General features: G+C 40.7%; 1 protein-coding gene across 1 annotated transcript in view; it reads left to right on the forward strand.

Annotated features, from left to right (window-relative positions):
- The window catches only part of ttc27 (tetratricopeptide repeat domain 27), a 168,082-nt gene that overhangs the window by 1,350 nt on the left and 148,962 nt on the right, over window positions 1-17,770 (forward strand). The gene's annotated exons all lie outside the window — the stretch shown is intronic.

A 17,770-nucleotide genomic window follows, 5' to 3' on the forward strand; every position in this document is an offset into this window, starting at 1 on the left:
AGTTTGTTGTTGTTTTGTGTCAGTTTTACGTCGCCACTTCCATTCACATTTTTCATCATTGTTCCACAATGTTTATCAACATGAAATTAATATCTATATATTTTGTACTATACTTGCACTGCTTACCGTTTTTATACTTACTAAGTAAATACATTTGTTCCTGCTCAAGATTAGATTAAACTTTATTGTTATTGCACAGATTACAGGTACTGAGAGAACGAAATGCAGTTTAGCTTCTAACCAGGAGTGCAAAAAGCAGTAAAGTGAAAAATAATGTCCAGAATAAAGTATAGAATTTAATTGAATGATGAATAAACAGTGAGGGGTATGAATACACTAGATATACACAGCAGCCTGTGAGCAGTATGAACAGTGTGTGAATATGCTAAGATATATATAAAGTATGAAAACGGTAAGCAGTGCAAGTATAGTACAAAATATATAGATATTAATTTCATGTTGATAAACATTGTGGAACAATGATGAAAAATGTGAATGGAAGTGGCGACGTAAAACTGACACAAAACAACAACAAACTTTTGCCGAGCCAATTGGAGAGTTTCATCAGCAGCACGGGGTAAAAACCACCAATGAGCGCTCAGCTCGAGATACCAGCGAGTCATTTCGCTTCCGCAGCCCGTGGAGAGGAACTGCGCCGCCTCGCTCTCAAGTCTGCGGGCGTCTTTGTCCCGCGAGATTTCAACGTCTCATGTAGGCGAGCCTCTAGAGCAAGTCGGACAAAATGACTAACCATCATGCAACGCACTAGCAAGACGTTGATCGCAATTGAGCAGGTCTGCGTCGGTCTCGCTTGTCTCAAACAAGCCTAGTCGCTTGCTCCACGTGGAATTGCTCTCTCTTCTTCGCTCCCTCCCGAACATGGTGCTGTGTTCCTGATTTGCTCTGTCTTTTTCAAAACCACGTTACTTTATTAAATTACCCATTTGAACCTTTTCGAGACTACATTGTCTCTTTTTAACTTCCTCCTGGGCTCGAGAACAACGATCACGATCGTCAGAAGTCAATGGCTAGTGATGGCAGTTTGACACTGAAGGTTCGATACGTGCTTCAAACCCTGGTTTTCCTATTCCATAGAAGCTTGCTTCAAATCACGTGAAATATGACGTCCGAAGCAGCAACTGCTTCTTTTCCTGAATGAATCAACTCACTGGTTCGCCGTCCAATCAGGTGATTCAATGCACTGCCTCGTCTCTATTCTGACAGGTGACAGGTTGAAACAGTTTCAAATTTGAGCGCTTCAACACCGCTCTAAACAATACGCAATGTGTGGGTTGTTGTCGTAGTTTGCGTTGTTGCTGTTGAGTTGTTGTTGGTATTGCATTTGTATTGGATCATTATAGAGCAAGCCAGGAAGAAAGATAGGTCGTCCTGGCTCGGGAAACACTTCAAAATGTGGAAAGTTGTGAACAAAAAGACAATGAGTAGTTCTATTAAAAAAAAAAAAAAGTTTGAGAGTTAAAAGAATAGATAGCCCAGTGGATAGAGCCGGCGGCCCGCATGCGGCGAAGTCCTCCTTGCAACTGGTTCAAATCCTGGAATGGATGAACTTTTAATCATTGCCCGCTTTTGAACTTTAATACTTTAACTGATAAAAGGCCCTCTCCGGCCCAAAAAAATGCCTTTAGAAAAATAAAAGAATAATTTAGGCTACCTCAATAAAGATATTTGAGTGTTCCCCATCCCACATAATCACCCCCTGCCATAATTACACAAGCATACCCAACCAATGCCACATTTTCCAGCACTCTCTTCTCAGTAACCCAATACACACAATTATCAATCTTTAATTGCAAATAGAACATGATATTCAGTTTTAGTGTGTGTGTGTGTATCGAATATTTTTCAAGGCAAGGATACGTTAAACTCACTGCAGCCTTGCACTTTGCCAGGAAAGGTCGCTGTAACTGAGGTTTTGAGTAACCTATTTTCGAAACAATTGTCCAAGTGGTTCGATGCTTCATTCAAAGCTTCATTTGGCCATCATTACCAATTGCCCTTTATTTATTTAACAGCTGAGATACAGTTAACATGAATTCATCGGCGTTTAATTATTCTAAGTGAGTTGTTAGCAACGGTGCGTGCGGACCTTTCGCGCACATAAGTCGCGTGCAGACGTCATGTAACAGTACACGTCTCGAGCAGGACTCAGCTCTATTAGGTTTTGTTCGCCCAGTTATCTCATTAGTTTTTCAAAATGTTTTAGGTTTTAACCAGGAGATGGCGCTTCATTCACAAATACAGAAAGACAAGTTTCATGGACTTTCAGTTGTGTTTTGAAGAGCATTTGAACACATCAATATTTTAGATCAACTAAAGTATATCTAATCTTGTAATTCAATAATATATAGTCTTTATATATTAAATAATCATAATTATAATGTAAATGTTTACATTACACTTCTTTATTTGTTATGCTCATACTTTTACCTTTCCAATCATTTGCTTTAATATGTAGTATATTTTTTGTATATTTTTGTGTTTGCTTTCTCCTGCTTCCTTTCGGACACATACTGTATGATTTATTATTATTATTAATATGAAGATATTATTAAGATAAGATGTTACTTTATTGATTGAACATTTTAGTTTAGAATGTGCGGTCCCACGGTAATTCAGAAGGCTCACAGGTCACATTCCAACCATTATTTAAAACAATAGGTGCTTTCACACTGTCTACAGTTTGATTTTGAGGAGCTCTGTCAGTGTTCGAATTACCCATTTGCTTTCGGGGAGCCCTATTTTTCAGAGCACATCCTGCTACTAAATATGTCACACGCACGCTCTGTTGACTGGCGCAGCAGCGCGGATGCGATCAATTGCTATAAAAACACTCTTCTACTAATACAAACGGTGTCACTATGCCGGCGGATGTGGCCGTTGTTGAAGCCTCTTCAGGCTCCGCATCGGCAGGCCTCTCCCTCGGTGTGGAGCTGTCAAGCTCGACCCTAACGCCGCTTACAGCGGTTTTCCGTTCACGTTGTCATTTTTAGACTCCTTCGCTTCTTTGCTTGTGAATCCAAAATCTGTGACGCTTGGCTGTTTTCGTTTTGCCGTATTTTTTATTACAAAGCCAGAGTTAAAAAAATATCAATATGAACATTTCAAATACCGCGCTGGCATCACCGCCATAACCATAGCAACGTAAGTAAGAATGCAGCGCCGCCACGTACAGATGGCCACACCCAGACATATTCACAAATATAAAACAAATATTCAGAAACTGTAATGAACAATAACTATTATTTATTTCAAGAACTGTTATTTACAAAAACTCAACATTTCTAATCTGTGTGACACAAATATGCACGATTGTTTTGGGCTCCCCCTATTTATCTCAAAGTCAGCCTTCAGGGGAGCTCCCTCCCTCTTCGGGGGAGCCAAGCTCCCTCTGGCTCCTCCCCATTTCCAACAGTGTCTGTGGCTGAATGGCCAGCGATTAGGTGCGGCGCATTTATCATAGGTGATCAGAGCTAACTGCCTGCCGTCAGATTTCATTTAAAAAACAGATCTGATTTTAAGACTATTTCTGCGCTCATAAAGAATGATAAGAATAATGCGTATTGAACTGGTTTAATTCATTAGTGAGTTTATTTAACACTAGAACCGCCAATCGGGTCAATTTGTGTGATGTGTGTTGTGTGTGTGCAATATAACTTTTTTTCAATAAAATATTAAAGTCTCCCAGTCCCTGAATTTTCCTGAAAGTGTGTTATGTAGCACCCTATGTTGTTAAAAATTGCATTCTAATAGCGGGATTTGACAGGTTTAGGTAGGCCTATACAAAAACCTCTGGCGGTTCTAGTGTTAAGGTAATTAGGTACAGTAGAAGCCCTTTTTTATCAGTAACGAATTTAGCAGTTGAACATAAAAGTAAACTAACTGAGGGTCACTTGCAATGACAGTGTTGTGTCTAACTGTAAGCTTGTCACTCAGAGTAACCTACAGTTAATTTAGCTGCTGGAGAAGAAAGATCAAGGGGGGAGGGGGGGAGAGAGCTGTGGTTGATGGGCCATTAATTGTGTAAATACATAGCTAAGAGCTGCCGTCATTCAGACTGTTTAAAAAACGGTAACAACGGACTATTTTTCTTAGCGGATGCATGTCAATTTAAATCAATACATACAACTATTTTTTAAATCAATAAATACAACTATTTTTTAAATCAATAAAAACATTTTCTAAATCCATAAAAGCATTTAATTTAATATTGGGAGTCATGTCGTTACTTTGTTTAGAATGTGGTCGTGTAATAAGCGGGATAATTTGCAGCGACTTGTTCCTTATGGGGAAAATAACACCCGTCGTGTGTGTAGAGGTTTGTGTGGTTAAAACACTTTCATGAAGTGAAGGAGGTTTTTCTTCTATAAAACAGCTGTGGGCAGCAGTGAGTGTCACGGACATGAATTCATAGATCAAGGCAGACTGGTGCACACACTCTCCTGTCCTGCCAGGCGACACGCCCGTTCAAAGCCGTGTCCCTCACTCCTGACATCCCAAGCATCCCCAAAAAGTGTATTATGTTGTTACATCTCAGATGTTATGTTTCAGTTGTGCTCTGTCTATGTTCAGTGAAGCAAACTTGTCACCTTTTGGCGAAATTCGCCGTTTTGAATCCAAAATAAGTCGTTTGTGTGATTCATGTAGATCTGCAATAAAAATATTTTTGGGGTATGGGGGGGTCTGGGACCCGGAGTAATCTGCGGCCGTGAGCTTTTTTTTTATATATTATAATGAAGTGCGAGCTGTGTGCTCGAGTCTTCCTGCCTGTCGGCTCTGCTCATGGATGTATAATAAGGCTCTGCTGCTCCGAGATGATGGTCTAGCTTCAGCAGCTACATTACCTACGCTTGCGTTTGTTAATATTAACTGTGCGTCCGGAGTCACTGTGGCACAGACTGGACCGCTGGTGAACAGCTGTTAGAACGGGCTGTTCAGGTGTTCAGAGCAGAGCTCCCTGTCGGAGCGGCAGAGCGTGATGTGAACTGAAAAGTTTTTCTGTGGCAATATTATTTCAGGAATCGTTGAGCTAGCTAGCTCTCATACATTGTCACTATCTGCTAATGTTAGCTTTAGCCTTCTATTTCTAATAGTTTTTTTCATAGGCTATAAACGGAGGTGGTATAAGTATATATATATTGTACTTGAGTAAAAGTAGAAGTACTCAGATCTTGTGCTTGAGTAAAAGTAGAAGTACTCAGGTCTTGTACTTGAGTAAAAGTAAAAGTACTCAGGTCTTGTACTTGAGTAAAAGTAAAAGTACTCAGGTCTTGTACTAGAGTAAAAGTAGAAGCACACAGATCTTGTACTAGAGTAAAAGTAGAAGTACTCAGATCTTGTACTTGAGTAAAAGTAAAAGTACTCAGATCTTGTACTTGAGTAAAAGTAATAGTTCCAGAGTGTAGGAATACTCTGTTACAGTAAAAGTCCTGCATTCAAAATGTTCCTCAAGTAAAAGTATTATCACCAAAATATAGTGAAAGTAGCGACAGTAAAAGTAGTCATTGTGCAGATTGGTCCATTTCAGAATAATAGATATGATATGTTTTATAATGATTGATCATGAAAGTGTTCTCAAAGCTGGTAAAGGTGCAGCTAGTTTGAATGACTTTGTATACTGCAGGGTAGCTTGTGGATTTACTCCAGGTGGAACTAAAGTCGGAATTAACACTTGATTATATTTCACATCATTCATCCACATCTGTAAAGTAACTGAAGGTATTACATACATGGAGTGGAGGAAAAGTACAGCATGTACCTCTGAACTGTAGTGGAGTAGAAGAACAAAGTAGCAAAACATTGAAATACTTAAATAAAGTACAAGTATCTCAAAATTGTGCCCAAGTATAGTACTTGTTGAGTTTATGAACTTAGTTACTTTACACCATGTGGCTATAAAGATAGAAAGACTTAAGCCTTGCACAGAGGCATGAAAATACATTTTCAAAATGCTCAACAGTGCTGCCAAAATTATAAACTGACTGCTATACAATTTAAAATAAATGCTTTTATATATTTCTATTAGATGTGACTCTTTGGCGTTTCTGTTATTATTAACACTGCTGCTTTAGTTGTTCTGACTGCTAAAATCCTCTGTTATTCCTCATTTTAAAGCCGATATTCTGTGGGGTGGGGAAGCCGGGGGCTTGGATCCTTGTCACCTTTTTCATACCTGATGAGTTGGCATCCCTGTATGTTAAAAAGCCTCAGTCACCTTAATTCATGTTATAAAAACATCTCAGGTCAGTAACACTCAAAGCTAAATGTGCAATACCATGTTCAGCTATGTTACTATTTATAATGTTATTGTTGTTACATCAGAAGATGTACATATTGGAATGATTTCTTAACTTACAGTAGGCTATTTTTTACAATGTGTGTTGGAAGGATTTATTAAATTACTATGAATATTGTCATTGTTGAAGGCTTTTAGAGAAGGGTTAACTATAAGCCTGAATTACATAACATTTTATACCTAAAAACATAAAAGCCACAATAAATAAATCACAATTATTCTAGTTATTTTTACCTCCCGTATTGCTTTCAACCCACCAGCTTTTATGGTGTTGTTACGTCACTAACTGTAAGCTTGTCACATACAGTCTATGGTCACTCAGAGTAACCTACAGTTAATTTAGCTGCTGGAGAAGTAAGATCAGGGGGTGAGGGGGGGAGAGAGCTGTGGTTGATGGGCCATTAGTTGTGTAAATACACAGCTGAGAGCTGCCGTTTCATTCCGACTGTTTAAAAAACGGTAACAACGGACAATTTTTCTAAGCGGATGCATGTCAATTTAAATCAATACATACAACTATTTTTTAAATCAATAAAACATTTTTTTAAATCCATAAAAGCATTTAAATTAATATTGGGAGTCATGTTGTTACTTTGTTGAGAATGTGGCCATGTAATAAGCGGGATAATTTGCAGCGACTTGTTCCTTATGGGGAAAATAACACGGTCCGATCGATCAGGATCCCTTCGCTACGCTTTGGGATCCTGATCGACCGACGAAGCTCCATTTAAAATATACATATCTTTGGTGAATTACTGAGTTTAGGCACGTTAATAACGTTTGAATGAAGTTGAATACAGTATATTCATATGTGTCAGTGATTTCATGTCAATTCGGCGAACATAAACATAAATGATCGTGGTGAAGATGATGATTAAATTAGGATTAAAAATCGAGAGCCGGGCTGCATTTCCTCCCGTTAGTTTTTTTCGAATAACAAAATTATTTTGTTAAATAACAACATGGTGATGTTTTGTAGATGATTACATGTCTCTTATTTAGCACAGTAGTATGATATCCGTGACATATGGATCTTAACAAAGTTACGCTGTACATCCAGCGTACTGTGTCTGACTTTATTTCACATGAGCTCCAGTGGAACCCCACTGCACCCCCTGGTGGATCAATGATCCATTGCAGCTGGCTTCATTATAATTACATTTATCTATCACGGGGGCGGTCTCAAGTCAAGCTGGAGGTTTTCCCTTGAGCGAGGGCAGATCACGTACCAATCACGGCCCTCGCGTTTCAAACTGTCTGAAATGAATCGCTACATCTGTATGTTGCGTTCACACCTAAAAGAGTACTTAGTGCCGGGAACTTTTACCCCCATTTTTAGTGCCTGCTAGAGAGGTGGTACTATCCTGGGGGGAAAAAGTGCCCTAGTTCTGATTGGCTGGGTGAATTGCAAACCACGCCCCGTTAAACTCTGAAATGTTTTGTGCAGTCGGGAGTCCCAGCAGCTTCTAATGAAGCCAGTCCCCAACCCCGGGGACTTCCGGCCGGGGACTTCGGGTGTCAGTATACGCTGTGAAGTGGTTTGCAGCCTGCCAGTAAACCCAAAGCAGAAGAAGACGAAGTGACGTCAGCGGCTCATTTGCGTAATCTTCCCTCGGGGAAAAGTACTCCGGTGTGAATGCGATTGGTACTTAGTGCCCTGGGGTAATAAGTGCCGGGGCACTAAGTACGTGTGAACGCGTCTACAGTCTCTGTGAAATGTTGGACATTCATCATGTATAGTCACCACCAGTCTATAACTATAAGTTAACTTGAGTTTTTTTATACCATCTTAAAGGTGAGGTAGGTAATTCACTTCAGAAACACTGAATAAATACATCAAAAGATTTCATATGTGGAAGCCGTGGCGTTGTAAAAAGCATTCAAGCTGGTTTCTCCATTCTTACCTACCCTAGGGCTGAACGATAACCGTGATATGCACATGCGTGATATTCACATCGCAGGGATGTGCAATTTTATTCTTTTTTTTTTTTAGGACGTGCGATATTAAGTAGGTACATTAACTCAAACACGTCATGTTACAATTATTTTTGCTGCTTGCTACAAAAGGAAAACTTGTGCGGCTCTCATGTCAGGGGTACTTGAGTGAGTGACATGCAGGCTCTGCATGCACAGCAAACCACCAATCACAATCATTCTTGATCCGATCACAGCAGGCCCTGCCCCGCTGGTTTGCAGACCATCAAAAAACCGGTAAAAAATGAGCGAGGCACAGGAGGACAATACCGGCGAGAATGAAGATTTACTTCCAAAAAGAAAAGCAACATCTGCCATCTGGAACTATTTTGGATACAAAAAGGTTCTTCTCTTCTTCATTCACAGATGAACCCCCTTATTTGAGGTTAAGCAACATGCATTATCATGACATGTTAGATCATGACTTAAGGGATGATGAGTCAACCAGTTAAGATCCCGACGTCCGTGACTAAAATTCTTCATCCGGTTAAATATAGTTAAAAAAAAACGCAATATATATCGCTGGGGAAAAAAATATCGCAATGTCAGTTTTTTTCAATATCTAGCAGCCCTAACCTACCCTACCTTTAATCTCAAACCAAAGATAAGATACCTCCTCGGATTGTTCTGTGAAAGACTGTTGTTACTGTGGATCACATCATCCTTAATGGTTATTACATGGTATGGTATTATTGGCTCATTTCATTGATGGTAGCTTAACTTCGATAAAGAAACCCCTGGCAAAGAACTTTGCAGTGAGTGGTGAGTTCGTAGTGCTGTGACTATTGTGGTTTTTCGGGTAGCCTGCTTTATTTAGTCTAAATTGAGGCTGTAAGTAGAATTTTTAAAGTGTGACATTTTAAGTCAAGTACATCTTAAAATTGTTTTCCTATACTCTCAAAAGCAACGATCTTGTTTACCGGCTAGATTTTTTTTTAGATGTATTGATTCAACTTTGTGCAGTCCATTAACAACTAGCCGTAGATCAGGGATCACCTACTACAGTTGTCCAAGGGCCAAAATGTATCCAATAGACATTTTCGTGGGCCAGTGATTTTTATATATAGCCCAGCATTTTGAAGTTGTTGGCCGGGGGGAGAGGGGGTGCTAGTGGAGCACGCTCGGGTACTGCGGAGCGCATAAAGGTTAGCAGACTCTTCACGCTAACACAGGATCACTTACGGCCCGTCCACACAGCGGCGTGCGTTGAAAGCTTCACCATTCACTTGAATGGGGTGACGTCACTTTTCGCCGAACGGCATTGTGGGAAGCGGAGCTTTGCTGGCGTGGCTCGCTTCAAAAGTTGAGAAATGTTCAACTTTTGAAGCTTCTGAAGCTTTGGCGGAAGCGTCAGCCAATCAAATCCCGTTTATGCAAATCGTTATAGGCCGTTATAGGCTACTCCCGGCCTCGCAGCGGGGCTACTGCGCATAAAGCAGAATCTTCACAACGAAAGATCACTTCTTTCACGGCTGCTTTATAAACTGCCCGAGCGTTTATGAATTATGGACTAATTTGAGGGGGCCTGTCTTGTTTTCCATAATTGCTGCCATTTCATTGGCAGATCTGATGAGTAGCTGAAATGTCATTAAACATGTGGCCATACCTCAGGCTTTCATTTCCCCCCTCATAAAGCCTTCCTCCCCCCCCCCCTCACTTCTCATTGTGCTTTTATGGCCACCCCTGGCTTTCATTAGATCAGCGCTGAGATAAAAAAATCTCCACACCTCCATTAAAGCAGTAGTCCAATTGCTATTGCTTATTAAAGTTATGGATACGGTTAAAGGACCATGTGAATGAAGTGGGCTAGAAATCTGGATTTATGTAAGAATATGAGCATTGTTACCTCAAGGGGGGTTTCGATCTATGGATCTGGATGGATATTGATTAAATGATCAACAATCTAATATCATGAATGTAAAGTGAAACATTGATACATTTAGCTGTAAACCAGCAGTGCTAGTGCTGTTGCAGAGTGAGTTCCATTAGAAAGAGATTGTCAGTGAGTAGCAGAAACATTGGAGTTGTACAGTGTCTGTCAGTGGATGAATGCTGATACTCTGCAACGCTTTATTACTGTAGCGCCTTTTATTAATCACAGGCTTCTCTATTGAATTTTGACAGGCTCTTTGAGTTCAGCAAATGTTGCAGAATTGTCCACAGAATTTATATAATATTGTATGTTAAGGAATCTTATGATTTTCACCTTTTAATTACCTCATATTTGAAACTGATGAGTCTTCAATCAATCAATGTTTATTTATATAGCCCAATATCACAAATGTTACATTTGTCTCAGTGGACTTCACCGTTTGTACAGAATATCAGTATGAAAATACGACACCCTCTGTCCTTAGACCCTCACATCGTACAAGGAAAAACTTCCAGAGAAAACCCAGAGTTTAAGGGGAAAAATGGGAGAAACCTCAGGGAGCGCAACAGAGGAGGGATCCCTCTCCCAGGACGGACAGACGTGCAATAGATGCCGTGTGTAAATTCTTGAGTCTTAAGTTGTGGATGCACAAGATAGTAAAGTAATAATGTCTTCTGGTGAGATTGTTCAGTATTATAATAGGTGATTCATATTCCAAACTGTTTTTTAACCCTCTCTGTCCATAGACAGATTTTCCCTTCAGTGCGTACAGTGAAGGTACATCATTACCACACTGCCATCTACCTTAATGACAATTAACTGCTCTGAAGTTCAGCAGCTTGAGAAATAGTCTACAGGGATACAGGGACAGACTCAGTGGCGTAACTATCGACGGTGCAGCCGGTGCAACGCACCGGGGCCCAGAGCCGGCCAGGGGCCCATGCGAAATGGCATTGACCGGTTCACGCAGTCTTCAAAGTAACCAAGCAACCTAAATTAATTAGTCATTTGTCTGTCCAATGACCTTGCTCCCTTTCATGTCATGTGATACCTTGCGTGACGAGCGAACTGTTTAATCAACCCGTACTGTAGCTAGCAGCAGCAAGTTCGGCAGCATTATAAAAAATGTAATAGCTTGCATTTATAATGTACAGCAAACCAAAGCACAAGAGCGGCGCTCAAAAGAGAAAGGACAAGAGAGTGTATGTCCGTGTGTGTGTGAGCGCATCAGCGTGCGCTTATGTTTGGGGCGATGGGGGGTGAAGCGTGCGGTTGCGGTGGGGGGGGTGCTAGTGGAGCCGTCGAAACTGTGGCGCGCTACACTGTAGGTGCGCCATGTTTGCGCTTCAGAGGAGGCTCCCTCTGCAAAATGAGGCCCCATCCGCGAGGGGTCTGCGCGATCTGCGCGTAGGGAGGGGCGGCCCTGTATAATAACGTCATATTAAATGCAATCATTTGGTCTTTAGCAACAGCTTGTGAGAGCAGTGCATTCACCGGTGTTCTTTTTAATGCTGCCAGTTTGTTGACGGCCTGTGTGTTGATGGGACTTCTCATGCTCCCTAAATGTTTCCTCTGCCTTTCGCCAGTTGTTAAACCCTACTTTCACAAAACTCCCATCCCTGATCTTGTCTGCACTGACACACTTCTTTTCTATAGCAGAGCTACTGAAGAACCACACCGCATTATCACTTTCTCTTTATATAGTGAAGATTTTTATAGACTGCTTAGACTAAAATGCTAACTCAAAAATAGTAACTAAAAATAAAACTTTTGAATTGATTTGTTTAGTGAACTTTTTGGCGTTGCAGTTACAACTCTCCGCCAACAGATGGGTGTGCTGGTTTTAAAGGTTTCGACCAGCTTTTTGACAAAAGAGAAGTCTGTTCACCAGGGAACATCATGGCCTCTTTCTTTCTGACTTGAAAAAGCTCTTTACTCTGAACACAGCCATAGTACTTTGACAGTAGACTTGAGAATGTAAAAAAATTAGGTATGTCCCGATCACCTTTTTTTGCTCCCGATCCGATTCCGATCATTTGATTTTGACAATTTGCCGATACCGATTTTTCCCGATCCGATCTCTATGCAATGCATTAAGAGAAAAAAAAAGAAAAAAAGCATTCAAGTTGTACCTTAAGGTTATTTTTTAAATTTAAATTGGATATTCTATCCAACATGGATATAGCTTGTTTTTTTCACAGCAGCATTGGAACAGTTCAGTTGTGCGCATTGGATCAAAACAAAATAAAGCTTATCAGTACTCGTTAGTTTACTGCTACAATTAGACACTCCGCCCTGCCCACTCTGTTGCCAGATTTGAGAGAAATAAGCAACCAGGTCTATGAACACAAGCCCCAAAGAAGCAACACATACATGATATTGTGTAATTTGAAACCAAAACTAAGGCCTCAGGATGACTTTAAGACTTGAACATGGTCATTTTTGTTTTGTAACATTGAATTAAAAAAAAAAAAAAAAGTATTTATAATTTTTTTTAAAAAAAGCACGATCCCCGATTTTTTTCTCCCGATTCCGATCTTTTGAAAATCACGTGATCGGCTCCGATCCCCGATCACGTGATCGGATCGGGACATCTCTAAAAAAAATGCATGTCATCTGCACATTTTATTTTTTCCCTCACTTCCCTTTCCCGTCTCATGCAATGATTCGCTAAGCTGAACAGTCGATCAGAGTGATTTCTTTGGCCTACGGCCTTTGGCCGACAGCCTACTGATTCAACTTGGCAGAAGGTGAAAAGACACAACGGTGCAGTACACACCAATCTGAGTAGGGCGACAGGACGCTCATCGACAGCCAGACATCTATCGACGCCAAAAATCAGCTCGGTGTGTAAGGACCTTAAGGGAGACAATTGAGATCTTTCTCAAGTTAGCCGGGCTTCTTCATGCAGCTCAGTAGGCCAACTACCCCTCCCCCCCCCCGTCTGTTCTCTCCAATGGGGGAACAAGAAGCAATCAATGCTAATGAGCCAAGCCAGTTTCCCTCCTCAAATAAAAAGCTAATGAAAGGCTGGGAGATGTTTAACCAAACACATTACAATTATTTCTGGTTGGGAGGCGATGGCCCAGCAGCCGCTCTCCGTCCTTTCATAAATCACTGTTTTTCCACATCTCCCCATCAGCCTCTCCACACAGTGTACGCTGTGTGAGTGTTAGCTAGCTAAATGCTCACAAACTGAAAATTCGGTCTTTGGGGAATGGTTCCATATGTTCATTGACTTCATTCGAATATGGAGTGACATTAAAAATAACTGTAAAAAGATATCAGACAAAAGTAGGAGGTGGCATTGCCAATTTGGTTCGAGCTTTGTGGTGCAGTGCTTGTTTTCCTCAACCTTGCCTGGCTGTGTAAAGAGCGAGGCTGGGGGGGGGGTTCACACAAACTGCATTAATACAACAGTATTTTCTCAATGCTTTCAGTTTAGAGCAACACCACTTTCGTCCACTTGTTATGAAACCACGCCATATAACATTAGTAAATAGGTTACAGACTGCACTATTGCCAATACACCATTATTTTACCAGTGGAATTCAATGATTCTTGACATAATACTATGGTGAACAACAAAACAACCAGGCGTGTAAACTATCTTTTGAGAGATTTTTTATATTTTATTTTTGAATACTGTTTGTTGGAGCTTTACATTGATTTATGTCATTTAGTAAGTAAACACTTATTTTCTAGCTGTTTTTTTTCATATTGAATTAATCATTATTTTAATTATTTGAAGTAATTCTGTATGCTTTTATTTTGAAAGTGGTTTTGAGCACTTGGTGATTATGTATATATTAGACACAGGTAGTAGACAGACTGGTGCACCAAAATGAGCCTTTTTTTTAAAGAAGGGAAACACAGGAAATGCCACAGGGGAAACCATTGTTGTTTATCTATTTTATTATTGGAATACAACGAAGAGCGGCAGCTTAATTTAGAATAAGTTGTCAGTTTTATTTCTTTTTCTGCTGCTACAATGTTTTTGTTAGTGTCTAACAGGTCTTATTACATGGTTTAGTTGAATACTCGATTCTGATTGGTCAATTCAGAACACGTGACACGTTGTTAATCCAGAACAGACAGAACGCTGTCAAGGACTTATTGACCGTAATTACATGGCTTTGTTGAATACTCGATTCTGATTGGTCAATTCGGAACACGTGACACGTTGTTAATACCGAACAGACAGACCGCTGTCAAGGACTTATTGACCGTTGTTAAGGACGCTCACATCTGCAGAAAGAAGTCCGTTCGATTTAACTGTATACAGTTTGGCCGAAAAGTAAACTGCATGCAGTTTGCTTTTCTAACTGACAAGACAAGAGCGACAAGAAAACAGCGGAGAAGTAACGGGCAGAAACCCTCCTTTTTACGCAGTGGTCCAGACATGGACATCAGATGGCGACACATATTCAGTTGCCAGTTACTTTGGCATTAGGGCAGGGATATCTAGATACTTTCCAAGGTTTGACATAATGAATTGTGCTACTTTTAAAGCAAGCAGCGATGTTTTCGAATCTGTATTCTATAACACGTAGGTTTGAGCAAGCTCTCTGATTGGTCAATAGGCATGTTTGATTCCACGATCAAACAACGATCAAATAGAACGTGCCTAATCACAAAGTATCCAGTGGCCTACACACGCCACTAGCCTACCGAAACTACTTCCATTAGCCTACATCGTGTGGTTTCCATAGCAACGTTTAGCGACACACAGCCGTTACACTTTTATACATTGTCTCTCGTTGGAAATCGGTAGCGACAAAATGTCAGATTTTAAAGTTAATTTTGATTTGTTGGGGGGCCTCAGTATTGATGAATGGTTGGACATGGACACAGATCACAAAACCAACGAAAGATTTGCGGCTGTTTCAACTGACGAGTTGAGTGCGTTGGAAAAAAGTCGCAACGAAAAGAGTACATTGGCGTCAACTACCTGGGCTGTTAATCTCTACCATGGGAACTACTTTCTACGAACTACTTTCTGACGGAGATTAACTCAAGCAGAAAGCGTAGGTTTGGGAGCAAATTAGCCCACATTATGAAATTTATTTTACGATATTGTTGATTACAATGATAGATTGTGTAATAGAATCGCAATCATACACTTGAGGCCGTTCTTGAACCTCATTATTGGTACGACAGTACTGCGGCAGGACCGAGGCGCTTGCGTGTATGATTGATTAATTCTATAACACATAGGTTTGAGCAAGCTCTCTGATTGGTCAATAGGCGTGTTTGATTCCACGATCAAACAACGATCAAATAGAACGTGCCTAATCACAAAGTATCCAGTGGCCTACACACGCCACTGGCCTACCGAAACTACTTCCATGAGCCTACATCGTGTGGTTTCCATAGCGACGTTTAGCGACACACAGCCGTTACACTGTTATACATTGTCTCTCGTTGGAAATCGGTAGCTCCAAAACGAGTCATCGCTTCGCAGCTACTGGGCTCCATCTCTAGACAACAGAAAGATGTGGAGCAACGCACTTTTTGCCGGTCCGGGACACGCCATGAAACGGCCACTGGAGGAAAGCTCTTCCTATAACGTAGTCCTACCCGGGAACACCACAGCACCACCTGTCTGGCATGGAGTTCATGGAGAGCTGTTTCAAGAATTGCACTTTTAATGGCAGCATGAACATCCACCTACTCCAGGCGTACGGACCTCGGCGCAAGCACCTCGGTCCTGCCGCAGTACTGTCGTACCAATAATGACGTTCTAGAACGGCCTCTCATGTATGATTGCTTAAATCAAAAAACTCCTCAAAAACACTATCGAAGCAGTTCCTGCCATTGCTACGTTAGTTCAAACAATAACAACGGACTAATTTTTTTTAGCGGATGCATGTAAATTTAAATCAATAAATAAAACTATTTTTTAAATCAATAAAATCATTTTATAAATCCATAAAAGCATTTCAATTAATATTGGGAGTCATATCGTTACTTTGTTGAGAATGTGGCCATGTAATAAGCGGGATAATGTGCAGCGACGCTGTCATTATCGGGAAAAGAACACCGAGAGGCGGATAAGGAGCCCGACGCGAAGCGGAGGGATCTAGATCGGCATGAAGGTGTTATTTTTACATAACTCCCTCTACAATATCCATTTAATAAACATCTCCTTCAAAACTATAGGGTTCTCCTAACATCCCTAATCTTCTTTATCTGCATTGTTTACTCCTGCCAATAGACCACACACACAGACTACGCAATGATCTGTTAAAATGTTTTTTAAAGAGTTTCAAGACGGGTTAATGAAAACCTCAACTCTTAAATAATATTAAAGGGTTTGGACCAATGTGTACAAGGCTCAACGCTATCTTTTAAAAGTGGTTGCCAGGCTGGCAACCAGGCATCAGCTTTTGGTTGCCAAAACTGAAAATATGGTTGCCATTTTTAGTCACCTTATATTTGAAATAATTAAGATACTATACAGTTATACATCAACTTCATAATGAAAATGTGACAAAAGAATCTTCAAATGCTTTACAATAAGTAATTAACACAATTATTTGAAACCTAAGTGGTAGTACATTTGTCCACCCTCAATTGCTGGTATACTAGTAGTGCAGCTGTTGTCATGTTCTTCACAGATCCCTCACAAATGAACTGAGCAAGTCACTAGTTTCTTGGTCATCCGTTGTCTCCCTTTCAAATGTGGGTTTTCTTGACCTTTGTGCTGACCCCCACCATAGATCCATTGGCCCTTCAGCATCGAAGTCTTACGGCCCGTCCACACAGCGGCGTGAGTTGAAGCTTCAACGCTTCTGCCCATTCACTTTGAATGGGGTGACGTAACGCTTCGCCGAACTGCATTGTAGGGAGCGTAGCTACGCGTTGCTCGCGTTGATCGCGTCAAAAGTTGAACCATGTTGAACCATGTTCAACTTTTGAAGCTTCGACGGAAGCGTAAGCCAATCAAATCCCGTTTATGAAAATCTGCCAGTACAACTGCTAGCCAATCAAACCGCGTGTATGCTGCGAGAGCCATACCGCAGGTCATTTCTACATGTTCCATAAAATGGAGGAGAAAATAATCATTGCGGTAGTGAATCACCCGGTGCTGTATGATCAGTCTCTGTTCATCTACCGGGATACAAACCGGAGGAGCCAGGCATGGAGGGAGGTGGCAGAGATAGTGGGTGAAACTAGTAGGTTTTTGCCTGTTTGGGGAGTTTATATCCAGTGTACCTCGTTTTAACATTGAATGGACAGCTAAGTAGAGATGTCCCGATCCGATCACGTGATCGGGGATCGGAGCTGATCACATGATTTTCAAAAGATCGGAAACGGGAGAAAAAAAATCGGAGATCGGGATTTTAATTTTTTTTTAAATACTATTTTTTAAATTTTGTAATCAATGTTACAAAACAAAAATGACCATGTTCAAGTCTTAAAGTCAACCTGAGGCCTTTGTTTTGGTTTCAAATTACACAACATCATATATATATGCGTTGCTTCTTTGGGGCTTGTTTTCATAGACCTGGTTGCTTATTTCTCTCAAATCTGGCAACCGAGTGGTCAGGGCGCAGTGTCTAATTATAGCAGTAAGCTAACGAATACTGAAAGCTTTATTTTGTTTT

This window comes from Notothenia rossii (assembly GCF_949606895.1).
Source record: "Notothenia rossii genome assembly, chromosome: 6".
NCBI classification, from domain to species: Eukaryota; Metazoa; Chordata; class Actinopteri; order Perciformes; family Nototheniidae; genus Notothenia; species Notothenia rossii.